This window comes from Panthera leo, chromosome B1 (genome assembly GCF_018350215.1).
Source record: "Panthera leo isolate Ple1 chromosome B1, P.leo_Ple1_pat1.1, whole genome shotgun sequence".
Lineage (NCBI taxonomy): Eukaryota > Metazoa > Chordata > Mammalia > Carnivora > Felidae > Panthera > Panthera leo.
In genome coordinates, this window is record NC_056682.1 from 33,755,532 (window position 1) to 33,773,057 (window position 17,526).

Below are 17,526 nucleotides of genomic sequence, written 5' to 3' on the forward strand. Positions count from 1 at the left end.
CAGAGCCCGACGCGGGGCTTGAACTCACGAACCACGAGATCATGACCTGAGCTGAAATCAAGAGTCAGAAGCTTAACCGACTGAGCCCCCCAGGCGCCCCTCAAATGAGTTTCCATAAAAGTAGGAAAGACTTTGGTCTGTTGTTGGTAAGACATAAACTATTACTAGGCACCCAGTGCCTCGGCATAATAGGCCTCTTCTGTTGTCTGCATCAACCTGCCTTTCCTCAAAAGTTATAATTCAGTGAATATTCACTGTTCCGTTGTGTTCCTATAACTGCTAGTCAAGTCATTTCTTTTTTTTCTTTTTTTTTTTTTTAATGTTTATTCATTTTTGAGAGACAGAGTGAGACAGAGCGTGAGCGGGCGAGGGGCAGAGAGAGAGGGAGACACAGAATCCGAAGCAAGCTCCAGGCTCCCAGCTGCCAGCACAGAGCCCGACGTGGGGCTCGAACTCACGAACCGTCAGATCATGACCTGAGCTGAAGTCAGAGGCTTCCCCGACTGAGCCACCCAGGCGCCCCAGGTCGTTTCTTGTTCTTGTCATTCACTTTATTTTAGATGCTACCATTCTTGATGATTTCAACTTAAAAGTATGTCTCTCACTGAGTCCGCATCTCTCTCCCTTTTACTCCCTCCTCGTTGTGGGCTTGCACACACATACACTTTTCCATGTACACACACATACACAACGCCCCCCCACACTGATGGCCCCCTTCCCTCAAAACAGGAAAAAACGTCAGAAATTTGTAGCTCATGATAAGTAGTCATTAATAGAGTCTTTTTTTTTTTTTATCCTTATGCCTAAGGTTGCAAACAAAACAGAATTGTTTTGAGATTAAAACAGGACAGACCTGGGGCGCCTGGGTGGCTGTCGGTTAAGCGTCCGACTTCGGCTCAGGTCACGATCTCGCGGTATGTGCGTTCGAGCCCCGCGTCGGGCTCTGTGCTGACTGCTCAGAGCCTGGAGCCTGTTTCCGATTCTGTGTCTCCCTCTCTCTCTGACCCTCCCCCGTTCATGCTCTGTCTCTCTCTGTCTCAAAAATAAATAAACGTTAAAAAAAAAAAATTAAAAAACAAAAAACAAAAACAAGACAGACCTGAAACGGGGGGGAAAATTCTAACAAAAGAGACTAGATTTCTTGCTTTCTTCTATGAGAGGCTTCTGCCCCTTGGAAACCATTTGTGATACTGTATTCATAAGCCATGTTAATAAAAGACTTCACAAAATTGCTGGCATAATTAGTAACAGACATTAATCATCATTCTTCCTCTAATTTACTTCAGTGATCTTATCGCCAGTCAGACCCAAGACCTGGCCTTTACAGCCCCCCGGCTTGTCCTCACTAACCTTTGTCTTACGTTTTCCTCTGAGCCCTTCTTTCCAGCTTTCCTCTTGACACAGGTAAATACACCTGAAACCAATGGCCAGGTATGGCCACTACCCTGATCAGACCTCCCATCCACCCAGATCCCCTAGACCTTTTGAGCTAAACCAGACTCATGTCTGCACAGAGAGACCTGTGGTCATCATGGGATGACCTCTGGAAGGACTGCCATTACCTCTTCCTCATTATAATACCAAAATCTCAGCCCAAGGAGGATCCCGAGCCTCATTTGCATAGCATACAATGCATGTAGAGGATGTTTCCTTAAGGTGCATGTGTGCGATTATGTCTGCCTCTGCATAGAATGACAAGGCTTCCCTATCTAAATATTCATCCTCAACCTAAACAAAAAGAACCCATTCACCCTCTTTCTGGGAGTCACAGTTTTGGAAGTCATTCCCCCGAGATCTCCTTATTTGATGCAAATAAAAGTTTTCTTTGTGGGACAACTCAACCTGGTGTGGTTTCTGACTCAGCAAGGAGCAAACTCAGGTTGGTTCAGTTACAATCCCGCGTATCAACAAACATTTATACATTTTTCCAAAAAAACGATTTTAATATTGTATAATATATAATATTATATTATACAATATATTATATTATATATTGTATAATATTATATATTGTATAATATATATTATACATTATTATTATATATACATATATAATATTGTATAATATTATAATGCTACCCAGGAGTAGCATTAAAATATTTTCAGAGCCCATAGGTCTCATTTTATGGCTTATTACATGGGATAACTGGGTGTGTGTTGGGGGGATTAGCTGCACATGAAATGACTGAGCTATTCAAGGAAAGGAGTCGAGCTGAGGCATCGACAAACAGCCCTAAGGAAACAGATACATTATTTTAAGACAGAAGAAGGTGGGGGCAACCATTTAAATTTTGTTTATCAACTTATCTGAGAAACTATTACATCCTGAAATTAGACCTGGCCTTCCTGAGAGGGGGAAAAAAAGGTTCAAATCAAGAAAATTCTAGTGATAAAAAAAATATAATCTCCACTAAAGTGCAAATGAAGCAGGCAACGTTAGATTGCATGCTAGAGGGGATTAAAGAGCAAACTTGAGTTAATTCTTCTGAGTTCAGAATTCATCCTAAACCTAAACAGAATTAAAGGATGTGCACAGGAAAAGAAAATCATAAAGAGGAACAAAGAACTTACTTATTCGATGAAATATGAATGTAATAGGAAGTTAACATGTAGCAAAAAACAAAAAACCAAAGACACAGATATTCAGTGAAGTATTTATAATAGTTACAAACGGGAGCATAAGTATTCATTATTAAAATATTAGTTAAAATATAGAATAGTGAGGTATTGAAATACTACAAAGATATTTAAATGGCATTATGGAAGGCATGTAATATATCACATTGTATTGCTAAATTAAAAAGAAAATACCAAATAGCATTGTGTGATTCAAATTATACACAAACATTTTATATATCCCAAGAAAAAAATGGAAATACAGAAAAAGATTAACAGTAGCTCATTATAGATGGCTCGAAATCTGAGAAAAATTTATTCCTTTTCCTTTATTTCTCACCTGTTTTGTTCTTCCAAATTAGCTATCATAAGTATGTGTTCTGCTTTTCATTGAAATCACGTGGGCTTTTCTTTTTTTTTTAAAGAGTAGAATTCTGAGAGTGAAACAAACAAATGCCCGATTACTCTCTGAAGGCTGCAGACTGGAAAGCTAAGTCCCTTTACTTCTCTCCGGTCCTCTCAGGGTATTGAGGTAAGTTACAAACAGTTGGAAAATACCGCCTCAGTAATTGTCAGGGTATTAGATGAAAAATGTATGTAATGGCCTCATAATTGCGTTCGGCTCTGAGGGCAGAACATGCTCGGACGATTGGCTCTGATATGGTACATTACTGAACAGCCCTGGAGATATGTAGCTTTTTACTTTCCAACTGGTAATGGAATATCACAGAGCAGACGCCTATTTGCTGTGGGAGCAGAGCAAATAATTATAGTCAAGTGAAAGAAAATGTAGAGTAAATGACCACAATTACATGCTCTGTTCATGCCCTCAGCCCTCCCCCCCCCCACCCCCATTCCAGTCACATTCATCTGGAAACTTCTAAAAGACAATAACAGATTTAGCCTGTGGTCATTTAAATCCATCATTTGACATCCCACTAACTTGCCAAACATATGCTCCTTTGAATTGTTGGCTTCTGGGCAAACAAACTTAACTGTGCTATAACTTCTTCGCAATTTTGGAAATACATGTTGTGCTTCCAACGAGAAGCTCTAGGAAAAATACTGCATTTCTTCTTTTCAAAGTTTAGTACAAAGAACAGAGCCATTCGGTGAGGCTACTTTTAGTCAGAATTACCACTTACCAGCGTTAAAAATGGTGCCATACCATTAAATAAACCTAAACAATTTTTTAAAAAACATTTAAAAAATTGTGCCATATTATTTAAAGTTAGGGTTTATTGTATCGCCTGAAAAGAGAGCTCAGATGTTATGCAAAGACATTATGAAAATGGAAACAAAAATTAACTGGAATGACTACTAACATGTGTTTCTTCCTATATTAAAAATGACTAGTACAAGCACTTAAAAATTCAGTTGTCTGGACACTATATCTACTTTTGTTGGGTGTACTAATCAATTAAATACATATTTGAGTATAGTGTGAGGCACAGATTGCATGCTATGGGAGAATACAAAGAGGAAACTCCCATATTTCTACACTTAAGGACTTTCAACATAGCTGAGATAACAAGATATAAGGATAGAAATAAAGGTGCCTGACACGAAGATAGTGTCTGTTTTGGACCCAAAGAATGAAAGGGACCTTTACGCTACGGAAATTCCGAGAAAGAACATTTTGGTCTCGGAGGTCAAGAAAGGCTTTCTGGTTCAGGTCCAATGTAAACTGGGCGTTAGATAATAAATAGGACTCAGCTATATGAGGAAAAAGGTTTGGTTGCCCTTTCTGAAGAGTGGAAAATCCTGAGCAAAGGTATTTTCCTTGGAAATGAGGTAATTGTGTAGTCTGGGTGAAGCAGAGAGTTCATAGAACAGATGGGATGAAAACGATGCTTGAAAGATTGATTGCAGCCAGATCATAAAAGCTACAGAGAATACCAAACTAAATAATTATCACTTTGGGCATGGATAATGAGGACTTACGATGCTATGAAAGCAAGGATATCATATAATAAATTCAATGCGTACCAGGTATGGACTACTATAACAAGTGCCTTTCTCCATTCTGGCTCCTCTAACAAAATAACAGACTAGGTGCCTAATAAACAGAAAATTTCTCACAGTTCTCAAGGCTGGAAGTCTGAGATTGAGGCACCGCGATTGGGTCAAGGTCCCATTCCAGTTGCAGTATTCTTGTTCTGTCCTCACATGGCAGGAGGAGAGAGCAAGCTCTCTGAGGCCTCTTTCACAAAGGCACCGATTCCCAAGTACAAAATCCCATCGGGAGGTGATATTTCAAGATGACAGCACAGGCAATTCACGAACTTGCCTCTTCCTGTGAACGTATTACATCCACAATTGCATATACAACCATTTCCTCTACAAAAACACCTAAACGCTGGCTGAACAGATCCTCCAACAACAGAGGACAAAGGCCACGTGGATAGATGGGAGAGGCAGAGGCACTGTCTCGGCAAAAGCCCTTAGCTAGCCCCGGCACGGTGACCCAGGATCAGGAGGGCCTCACCAGCATAGAGCTTCTCACTAAGCTGTGAGGAATTTGTGCCCCACATCGGCCACCCTCAGTCGTTGGGACTTGCACAGGAAAGATGAGCCCCCAAGATATCTGGCTTTGAAAACCCATGGGGCTTAGATCCAGGAAATCCACAGGGCCGTAAGAAGCGCGGATTCCACTCGTAAATGGCGTGTATACAGACTCACTAGCCCTGGGACCCAGTGCAAAAGCAGCAGGTTGAGAAACACCTAGACTGTGAATAAGGGAGATGAATTTGTTAATCTTAAAACGTCTGCAGGAGGGGAGAAAAGCCTGGTGGGACTCTCGCTGGGGAAGGAGGCTGTGGTGGGCACCATTTTCGCATTCTCCCTCTACCTTGAGGGCGCCAGCGCTGGTCGTTGCATTTTGGCCATGTCTCTCCACCTTGCCAGTGATGATGAGTATGCCCTTCTTCCCCTGTGCCCATGGCCTTGCCTGTGCCCACGGCAGACGCGCCCTGCTCCTGGGCTCACCTGTAGGCCACTAAAGCTGGCAGGCACATGCAATCTACACGGGAGCACCTTGTTCTTGTGGCCAGAGGGGCTTGCATTTCTGGGCCTTGTGGGTCTGAAACAATCAGAGAGAGAGTTCTTAGCAGGCTACCACCCCCAAGGCACTACAGAGATCGCAGACTACAGCCCGCCGTCATTATTCCTGTGCAAAAGGCCTATTTACTGGTCCTGAAGCTTCAACCTGAGGAGCAGGCGTCAGGTTTCCCATGTATCTAGAGGCTATGTGGAAATAGCCTCTGAGACTCTCCGGGAACCCAGGCTGAGGGACACCATTTGTATCTCTCCCTCAGCCTTGCCACAGCTCACTGGCATCTTCCAGAAAGGAGCTCAAACATCCATTTGGAGACCTGGGTTTTTTTCCAGTTGTTGTCCATGGGATACCTGCAGACACCTGGTCTGGAGGCCAGCAGGGTTTATGATTTCGGTCTCACCGAATAGTATATATTTGCGTTGAGAGCTGCTGTCTCAGGGTCTGGCTTCCAATCAGCCTAAAAATAGGTGCTGCCCGAGATCTCTTCTCTGGAACACTGACGGATCCTCACACACACCCTCAACAACTGGGACCTATTAAAAATTAATCAGGTTGGAGAGCCAATCAAGAACGAGGGCAATGTTACATGATAACGTTCGTCTTCTATTTATGGCCATCGCTTCAAAACTGGAGAGGTATCTGCTGCATCTAATACGTAGAAACCACAGAGAACTGTGCAAAATGAGGAAACAGAGAAGTATGTTCCAAATGAAAGAACAAGACAAAACCCCAGAAAAGACTTAATGAAATGAAGATAAGGAATTTAACTGATAAAGGAATTTAATTCAAAGTAATGGCCAGAAAGATGCTCACTACACTAAGGAGAAGAATGGCTGAACACAGTGAGAACTTTAACAAAAAGATAGAAAATATAAGAAAGTACCAAACAGAAATCATAGAGCTGGAGGATATAGTAACTGAACTGAAAAATACACTAGAGGGGTTCAGCAGCAAATAGATGAAGCAAAGGAAAGGAATAGTGATCTGGAAGACAGGGTGGCAGAACTCACCAAAACAGAGCAACAAAAAGAGAAAAGAATTTTTTTTTGAAAATGAAGATAGCTCAAGGGACCTCTTAAAACATCAAGTAGAGTAACACCCATGTTAAACAGGTCCCAGAAAAAAAAGAGAGAGGAAGGGACAGAAAACTTACGACGAAATAATGACTGGAAACCTCCCTAAGCTGGGGAAAGAAACAGACATCCACATTCAGGAAACCCAGAAAGCTCCCAAGAAAATGACCCTAAACAAATCCACACGAAGACACACTATCATTAAAATGTCAAAAGTTAAATGGGGCACTCGGGTGGCTCAGTTGGTTAAGTGTCCGACTTCGGCTCAGGTCATGATCTCACAGCTCGTGAGTTTGAGCCCCACATCAGGCTCTGTGCTGACAGCTCAGAGCCCGGAGCCTGCTTCGGATTCCGTGTCTCCCTCTCTCTCTCTCTGCCCCTCCCCTGCTCACACTCTGTCTCTTTCTGTCTCAAAAATAAATACACATTAAAAAAAATTTTTTTAATGTCAAAAGTTAAAGACAGAATATTAAAAACAGCAAGAGAAAAAGGACCTGTTACATATAAGGTAACCCTCATAAAATTATAATCAGATTTCTCAGCAGACACTGTGCAGGCTAAAAGGGAGCAGCACCATATATTCAAAGGGCTATAAGGAAAACAAACAAACGAACAAAACCTTCAAACCAGGAATACGCTACCCAGTGAGGTTATTCAGAATTGAAGAAGAGATAAAGAGTTTTTCAGGCAAGCAAAAGCTAAAGGAGTTTATGACCACAAACCAGGCACTTAAGAAACATTAAAGGAACTTTGTTAAGCTGAAAAGAAAGAGCCCTGATTACTAACAAGAAATCACATGAAAATAAATAATAAAACAAACTCACTAGTAAAGGTAAATATATAGTAAAGGATTATTAAGCTTATTAGGCTGGTATGAATGTTAAAAAGCAAAAAGCAGAAAAAATAACTATAACCATAATAATGAATTAAGGGATTCCAAGATGAAAAGATATAAAATGAGACATCAAAAACATCCCATTTACAACTGTATCAAAAATAATAAAATGTCTAAGAGTAAATTTAACCAAGGAGGTGAAAAATCTGTATCCTGAAAGCTATGTAATATTGATGAAATAAATTGAACATGACACGAATAAATGGAAAGCTATTCCATGCTAATAGATTAGAATAATTAATATTATTAAAATGTCTATATTATCCAAAGCAAACTACAAGTTCAATGCAATTCCTATCAAATTCTAATGGCATTTTTCACAAAAATAGAACAAAAAAAATCCTAAAATTTTTATGAAACCACAAAAGACTCCAAAGAGTGCAGTCTTAAGAAAGAAGTACAAAGCTGAAGGTATTGTGAGCTCAGATTTCAAACTATGTTACAGAGTGACAGTAATCAAAATGCTATGGCATTTCCTTAAAAACCGGGACATATGGGGCACCTGGGTGGCTCAGTTGGTTAAGCGTCCAACTTCGGCTCAGGTCATGATCTCACAGCTTGTGGGTTCGAGCCCCGCATCAGGCTCTGTGCTGATAGCTCAGAGCCTGGAGCCTGTTTCAGATTCTGTGTCTCCCTCTCTCTGACCCTCCCTGTTCATGCTCTGTCTCTCCCTGTCTCAAAAATAAATAAAACGTTTAAAAAATTAAAAAAAAAAGAACTCATACAACTCAGTAGCAAACAAACAAACGATCTAATTAAACATGGGCAAAGGATCTGAACAGACAGTTTTCCTAAGGAGACATGCAAATGGCCAACAAGCACATGAAAGGATCCTTAGCATCATTTATTATCAGAGAAATGCACATCAAAACTTCAATGAGATATAATTCACACCTGTCAGATTGGCTATTGTGAAACAGACAAGAAATGACAAGGGTTGACGAGGACGTGCAGGAAGCGAAACACTCGTGAACTGTTGGTGAGAATACTAATCGGTGTAGCCACTACGGAAATCAGTTTGGGGTTCCTCAAAAAAAAAAAAAAAAAAGAATTACCATTTGATCCCCCAATTCCACTTAGCTATTTATCCAAAGAAAATAAAAACAGTAATTCGAAAAGACATACACACCCCTATTGTCATGGCCACATTATTTACAATAGCCAAGATATATTAACAACCTAAGTGTGCATGGATGGATAAACGGATAAAGAGATGAGTTATACATATACAATGGAATACTACGCAGACATAAAAAAGGATGAAATCTCGCCATTTGTGAGAACATGGATGCACCTCCAAGGTATAATGCTAAATGAAATAAGCCCAACAAACACAAATACCATTACGATTTCACTTACATGTGGAGTCTAAAAACCCACCAAACAAATAAAACGAAACTCCCGGATACAGAGAATAGGTTGGTGGTTGTCAGTGGTGAGGGGGTTGGGAGGATGGGTGACATGGGTGAAAGGTGTCAAAAAGGACAAAGTTCCATATGTGAAAAAACAACAAGTCATGATATGTAAAGGAGAGCTTAGTGACTACAGTCAGTTTTATTGGGTTGCATACTTAAAAGTTGCTAAGAAAATGAACCTTAAAAGTTCCCATCACAAGAAGAAAGAAAAATTTTATAACTTGGCAAGGTGACAGATGGTAACTAGACTCATTGGGGCAATTATTTCATAATATGTATAAATATCGTTATTATGTTTTACACACGAAACTAATATAACATTGTATGTCAATTACACTTCACTTAAAACAAAGGATCTTATTGGAACCCCTAGAATTTCACCATAACACTCATGTAGTCTCGTTTTTTCCTACCAAAATCAAAACATATGCATCTGAGATGCTGTGGAAAAGCTTTGAATATCACCTCAGAATGAACTTCACAATAGACACTCCAAGCCTACTTTTTAATCAGGTTAGCTTTTATTTTTATGTTTTCAAATGATGAGTCTGTGTTTATACGTTTAAATGCGTGTCCACACTACACTTAATATACAGCAGGGTCCCAAACAAATAACACTAAATATTTTGAAATCAGAAAGGACTATACTTTTATGTAATTCTGTGTACTTTCACGTCATACATTACTGCAATAAATTATTTTTTTAATAAACGGAAAAATTTTTTAATAGGTATGTGTGGTAAATAGAAAAACAAAGACGTTTAAATATTTAGAAGAAAACATGAATGGAAGATTAGAAGACACATTACAAGTAGACTGGGGGTAAGATCAATTTTAAATTGTGAGGTCCCATTGTGTATAAGTATACCAATTTCCTGAAAATCGTATTACAAATACTTTACAGCTTAAAAATCTCCCGCAGCGAGTAGTGAGATGAACTAAACCAGTCAAGGAGGCAATTCAGCACCAAAAACACACATGCCAATTGTTAGAGGCTTCCCAGGCTTGGACACGACTCCTTCCTTATGGCACAGATTTGATGGAAAAAAGCACATATGAGATTGTGGCAAGTTTAAAAGATTAATCTGCTCTCTTATGTGCCACTAGCATAAGCCAAGGGAAATATAGTAGCGTCCAATCCAAACTGATAGAATCTATATATTAGGTCAGTGCTCTATCAAAAGCAGGGAACACAGGCAGTAAGGACCTGGCTCCGGAGCAGAGGACAGGAGGGCATATAGATGCAGATTTGACTGGGCCCAAACAGAACTCAGGGGCCAACAGTGTATGCGGCACCTCACAAACTCCGTAAGCCAGTCCCCAGATATGGCAGGACCCACACGTGTAGTCATGCATACAAACGAGCCTTCCCCCAGAAATCCCCAGAAGCCAGCTTCTGAAATTTAACGGATCATCAGAATCACCTGGGATGTTTTCAAAAACACAGCTTCTTTTTTTTTAAATTTTTTTTAACGTTTATTTATTTTTGAGACAGAGAGAGACAGAGCATGAACAGGGGAGGAGCAGAGAGAGAGGGAGACACAGAATCTGAAACAGGCTCCAGGCTCTGAGCTGTCAGCACAGAGCCCGACGTGGGGCTCGAACTCACGGACCATGAGATCATGACCTGAACCGAAGTCGGACGCTTAACCGACCAAGCCACCCAGGCACCCCAAACACAGCTTCTTGAATCCCAATCTGGATGATTTTTATTGAGTTAAGTCTGCAGTGGGGCCACGACATCATATTTTATAAACATCTACAGGGGATGTGATGAGCAGCCAGGTGTGAGAGCATACTGCCTTAAGATGCTCCCCTCCAGATTTGTTCTTTGGACTGAAATATTTTCAGTTTCCTCTCTTCTAACACCTGTCAGACCTCCATAAGCACACAGTTTCCAGGCAGACTTCATTCTCAGCTCCACTTCTCAGCTTTGGACCAATCCGAAATCCAATTATTACTTTCTCTCTTACACCAACCACACAAGGTCAAGGCTCAACTTTTATCTGTTCAAGTAGAAACAACTTTCTTGACTTTTTACTTTCTTGACCAGTTGAGTCAAGTAGGCTCAACTTTTATCTGTCTCAAGTAGAAACATGAGCAGTGACTAACTTAGATGAATAACCTAGAAAGTCAGCCATAAAACAAAACTAAAGTCAAGAACTATATGAAGATGGAATGAAATGCCAGGTAGACAAGCAAGAACAAAGAGGCTATACCCACCTGAGGGGAGAGGCATAGCATCCAACACTCAGGCAGACATAAGTAGGAGTTTTGTAGGAAATGGAGATTATAAGTCTATATGTGGAGATTTTATAAATATACATGGGGAAAGTGTTGTGTCGGTCGGGATCTCCAACTTTTTCTATTAAAGGGCTTAAGGAAGGCAGAAGATGCAAATTCTTTCAAAATCTCACCCTGGAAATTTACAGATGTACTTCTTTATTCTCCGAATTATTGAGCAGATAACTGTTTACTCAAATACATGCATGTACACACACACACACCTCCTGAAGAACACACATCAAATCTCATAGACTATAGAATATAAACTCCTAAGAAGGGGAAAAAATTTTTTTCTGTCCCATAATCTACAGTGATGCTTTTGAGATAGATACGTCGACGTCAGGGCTTCCTTGTGCATTGTAGAATGTTCAGCAGCAACTCTGCCTTCTACCCCCGGATGCCAATACCACCAACCCTCTCCCTTTACGACCACCGAAAATGACTTCAAACATTGCCAAATGTCCCCTCTGGGGCAAAATTGTGCCCAACTGAGAACTACTCCACTAAGTTGATACATCAAGACAGTAAGTGAAACTCAACTCTGTCAATAACTACATTTAAATAAACTAAATGCTTCATTAGAAGTCAAATTTTTCGATTAGAAAAAATATAAGACCAACTATGCTCTCTTAAAGAAATTAACTTTTAATGTAATGAAAAAAATCTAAAAGTAAAAAATAGGAAAAAATGCCTTATACAAATGCAAATAATAAAAAAAATGGCTGTAGCTTACAGATCTTTATATTTCTCCTTTCGTATCAGGATCTTTAAAAATTATTTTCAGCACTTTCGTGTCCAAAATATTCCAGATTTGGAGTTAGTAATATTGAATCCTTACTCTCTCAATTGTGCGGGGAATAGTGCTAGCCTAGTACTAGGTTTAGAGAGTGAACAAAATCACTTTTTTCAGGAGAGTGTATGAGAATTCTTTGTACCACCTTTACAACTTTTTGGTAAACCTACAATTATTTCAAACTAAAAAAGTTAAAAAACAAAAACAGGCAGTCCTGTGTCCCATTGGTTCTGATTCGTTTATGTCCTATAGACAACTGTAACTAAATTTGGAGAATGATGATAGTACATAAATAGTACAAAATGCTCAAGGTAAACACATAAATCCTCACCAGGAGCTCACGAGATAGCTACAGAAACAGAGAGACAAGCCGATCTGAGCAGACACAGAGGTAAACTATGACTTTACTTCGTTAGTTCCAGCTATCAATGCATTCCTGGTGAAAATCAGCAAGTAACTCAGGCCTTTACCAGCTACTGGGAGGCTGACCAGCTGGTTGTGCTTATGTTGAATATACAGGCGTCACAACTTCAGTGCCCTTCCCTATATGTTGCTGCCACCTAGTGATCAAATCTTTCCATGAAATGTGGAGAATAATTAAAAATAAGAATCCAGATTCCCATCTTAAGAAGTTAGAAATATAAGGATCAATTAAACCCAAAATAAGTAGGATAAATACTAAATAGTAAACAGAAGTCAATAACATTAAAAATGGACAAACAATGGAGAAATTCACTAGGGCAAGAGCTGGGTTTTTGATCAATTAAAAGATCAATAAAATTGATAAACTTATGGCCAAACTGATCACGAAAAAGGAAGAGGAGATACAAATTATCAATATCAGGAATCAAATAGATGTCAGCACTGCAGATATTATAAACATCCAAAAGGAATTGGGGGTGACTACAAACAATTGTATGCCAGTAAACCTGAAAATCCAGATGAAATGGACAAATTCCATGAAATATAAAAATGACCAAAATTGATACAAGAAGAAAAAGCCAATCTCAAATAATCCTATACCTATCAAAGAATTTGAAATAATTAGATAGATAGATAGATAGATAGCTGATAGAGAGATGATAGATAGATAGATAGATAGATGTAGAGATGTATACATCAGTATATACATCTATATACTTTTCCTCAGACTTGTAGGTAACTCAAAGGATATCACTGACGAATTCTACCAAACATTTAAAGAAATAAGACCAACCTTACACAAACTCCTTCAGAAAATAGATTAAGAAGCACTTCCTAACTCATTTTATGAGAACAGAATTACTTTCGACCTAAAGCCAGACAAAGATACAACAGGAAAGAAAAACTCAGACTAACATCTGTCATGAACACAAATGGGAAAAAAAACAAAAAACATTAACTATTGGCAATCTAATCTAGCAATGGTATAATATAACCTAGTGTAAAAAGAATAATACGTTATGACCAGCCACAGTTTATTCCAGGAAGGCAACATTGGTTCAACATTCCAATGTCAATCAGTGTAATTCATCATATTAACAAATTGAAGGAAACACATGTGATATTTTCAATAGATGGAGAAAAAGCTTTTGACAATATTTAACACCCGTGATTAAGGACATTTATGAAAACTTTATAGTTAACGTTATACTTCCCTAAAATAAGCAAGAATATCTGCTCACACTTATTGGCAGATAGAAGTTTTAGACAGCACAATAAGGCAAAAAATTAAAAGGCTTGCAAGTTGAAAAATAAAGAGTAAAACTGTCTTTATTTATAGAAGAGAAAATAATGTAGATAGAAAACCTTAAACGATCTTCAGTAAAAGTAATATGACTAAAGTTCAACAAGTTCATATTTACAATACTTATTTACAATATTTACAATATTTATTACATACTTATAATTATCAACAAATCAAAGTGAAATTTTAAAGACACAATATACAATAGCAACAAAAATCATGAAATAAATAGGATAAATTTTTAAAAATATGTATGAAATTGATACACTCAATATTAATGTCATAAAACTTGGACAAGAGAAATTAAAGGGACCTAAATAAATTGAGAAATAAACCATATTTATACAAAATTGTTACAATGTCAATTATCCTGACATATAAGTATTTCCTACTCTTATTGTCAGTAACAAATTTTTATGATTGTCATATATACTTACATTATCACATGACAAAAATGAAATGACTCAGACAAATACTAAAAATCATTCTTATACCAGGCATGGCTAGAGGCTTATGCTTTTTTATGATAAATCAACTCTTCTAAAGTTCTTGAACTGTGTGCCAAGGCATAAGAGGTTGCCACAACAAACTCACGGTATATTTTAGCTTTTCTAGGCAAACGCAGCGACTCTGTATCTATCTGATGTGAAATATACCAGTTAGAAGTAGTTTACAATTTCAACAATGGATTGTGCTACCTTCCTTTGATGATGCGTCTTTGTGAAGATGTTTTTTTCAGTGGATGCTGTTTTACAAAGTGTGTGGACATCACTGTAGAGCAGGAAATGAGAATGATGGTGTCCAAACTCATTCCAGGCTTTAAGAAGTTTAGACAGGCCTAATATTAATTGTGGTTATTTAAAGTGAAATGAAAGTACCAGCTTATCCTTTTAATAAACATGTATCATGCTTTTCAAATTGCTATTAAATTGTCAGCACATAATGCTTATTATGTTGTTTGTACCTAACTACTCAATAAGCAGAACTTTTAAGTATTTCTTTAGTCATGGGGACACCCTGAAAATGATTGGGTTACAAAAGATGCAGTGAATCAAGAATATCTGAGAACTATGGAACCAATCATTTTTAAAGTATATCTGTTAGGAGGGTGCCTGGGTGGCTCAGCCGGATAAAGTGTCTGACTTTTGATTTCAGCTCAGTTCATGATCTCACCATTCGTGGGATTGAGCCCCACATTGGGCTCTGAGCTGACAGTGTGGAACCTGCTTAGGATTCTCTCTCTCTCCCTCTCTCTCTGCTCCTCCCCTGATCACTCTCTCTCAAAAAATAAATAAATACATTTTATGGGGTACCTGGGGGGCTTAGTCGGTTAACCGTCTAACTTTGGCTCAGATCATGATCTCACGGCTCATGAGTTCTAGCCCCAAGTCAGGCTCTGTGCTTATAGCTCAGAGCCTGGAGCTTGCTTTGGATTCTGTGTCCCCCTCTCTTTTTCTGCCCCTCCCCTGCTCGCACTCTGTCTCTCCCTCTTTCAAAAATAAATAAACATTAAAAAGAAGAAATAAACTTTAAAAGCATAGCTATCAGTGATTAGTACAATCAAATCTGTACTACTTTAGAACAGAAGCAAATTTTTCTCTGAAGGATCACACATTAAATAATGTAGGCTTCGCAGTCCATATTTGGTCTCGTCACATATTGTTCTTCATTTGCATGCTTGCTTGTGTTTGCAGCCCTTTACAAAGTAAAACTAATTCTTGGGACACCTGGGTGGCTCAATCAGTTAAGCTTCTGACTTTGGCTCAGATCATGATCTTGCAGTTCCTGAGTTTGAGCCCATGTCGGGCTCTGTCCTGACAGCCCAGAGCCTGGAGCCTGCTTTGGATTCTGTGTCTCCCTCTCTCTCTGCCCCTCCCCTGCTCCCACTCTGTCTCTGCCTCTGTCTCTGTCTCTCTCTCTCTCTCTCTCTCTCATAAATAAATAAATATTTAAAAAGGTTTTTTTTTTTTTTTTAAGTAAGAATAATTCTTACCTCACAGGTCATTCAAAAACCAAGCTACCAGCCAGTTAGAGAGCACAGGCTTCAGTTAGCCAGCCCCTGCTTTAGAAGCTTGAGAAATACGGCTCATTTTATGGCTCTTGTTTGGTACAAATTTTGTGATCCAACATAATAAAAACACTGATGATGGAACCTGCAAAATGCTTTTAGTATGACCGAATGCTAAGATATTATTTTTTACATTTTAACATCACCGATATTGGTTATTGTTAGTCTTGCAATTGTTTCTGCCTAGATGAGGGTCATCAGGAAGTTGCCATTGCCTGAGACAGCGTGAACTTGATCACAGACATCTGTGTTATTTCCACCTCATTTGTGTTCTATTGTTTGTGCTACACATGTTAAGTTTAATTGCTGTTTAAAATATATTCAAAAAAGAAACAAGAGTGCGGCAAGAACATGGGAAAGCAAAAGAAAAGCCAGAAAGTATGAGACCATGAAGCCAATGCTTAGTCTCTGAGATCAGAGGCTTAAAGAGTAGGGCATATTAAAACCTAAAAGGAGGGGCGCCTGGGTGGCGCAGTCTGTTAAGCGTCCGACTTCAGCCAGGTCACGATCTCGCGGTCCGTGAGTTCGAGCCCCGCGTCAGGCTCTGGGCTGATGGCTCGGAGCCTGGAGCCTGTTTCCGATTCTGTGTCTCCCTCTCTCTCTGCCCCTCCCCCGTTCATGCTCTGTCTCTCTCTGTCCCAAAAATAAATAAAAAACGTTGAAAAAAAAAAAAAAAACCTGAAAGAAAAGAAAGATCCCAGTGCACACTCAATGAAAGAGAAGTACCTCAACATCCTTCTTGCTTATTCTTCCAATATAACACACAGCTAGGCTCACCTTACCATGCCCTGGTTGATATCAACTATATCAACTTTTCCATTAAAGCCAAACCTGACTTAATACATCAATGATGGACTGTCCATATGACAATCGTATCCCCGATATAACTGTGTCATGACTGAAATTGATAAATTGGGGCAAAAGTATCCAGTGGCTCTAAGGATTGCCAAGGATCCAAGATTTGAACAATTACCAGGCACACACATAGCAACTATGTAGATGACTGCTTAGTACAGACAGTAACTCAGCACAAATGTTACATTGTGGCCACCGTTGACCCCTGACCTTAAATGAAGGATTCAGGAAATCCCTGGAGTTGCCATCATATACATTTCTAACCACAGTTACAATATGGAGTGGATGCCAATGATTATGGAGCTCCTTGTTCTAATTCTTAAAAGATAGAGTTGACTTCCTCGGCCTTCCTTTGCCAACCCTTTCTGTTGCTGGTTCCTATAGCAATACGCTATAGCATTATTTATTCTCCTTACGTGGGGTTAAATTCTCTGACTTTTTGATGCTGTTTTGAAATTGATATTTTGTGTCATTTTAAATTTTGTTGCATCTTTTTATAAATCAGAGGATTGCTCACAGAAAACCTATCTGCAAAAAAAGTACATAGTAATTTGTCACCGATAACAAAATCTTACTGTCCAGAGGTGTTTTATTGACCTCTTCTTCACCCAATGCGCGTGGGAAGGATCCCTACCACAGGGCTATGGGGATGGCCAAACCACGGTACATGATGCTGGACAGATGAGGTCATCAGCAGTGTATTCGTCATGCGTACTCACAGCCTGGGGCAGGGGGACGCTG

General features: G+C 39.2%; 1 pseudogene; it reads left to right on the forward strand.

Annotated features, from left to right (window-relative positions):
* The first annotated feature begins 16,297 nt into the window (after positions 1 to 16,297).
* LOC122218353 lies at positions 16,298 to 17,108 on the forward strand (annotated as a pseudogene).
* The last annotated feature ends 418 nt before the right edge of the window (positions 17,109 to 17,526 follow it).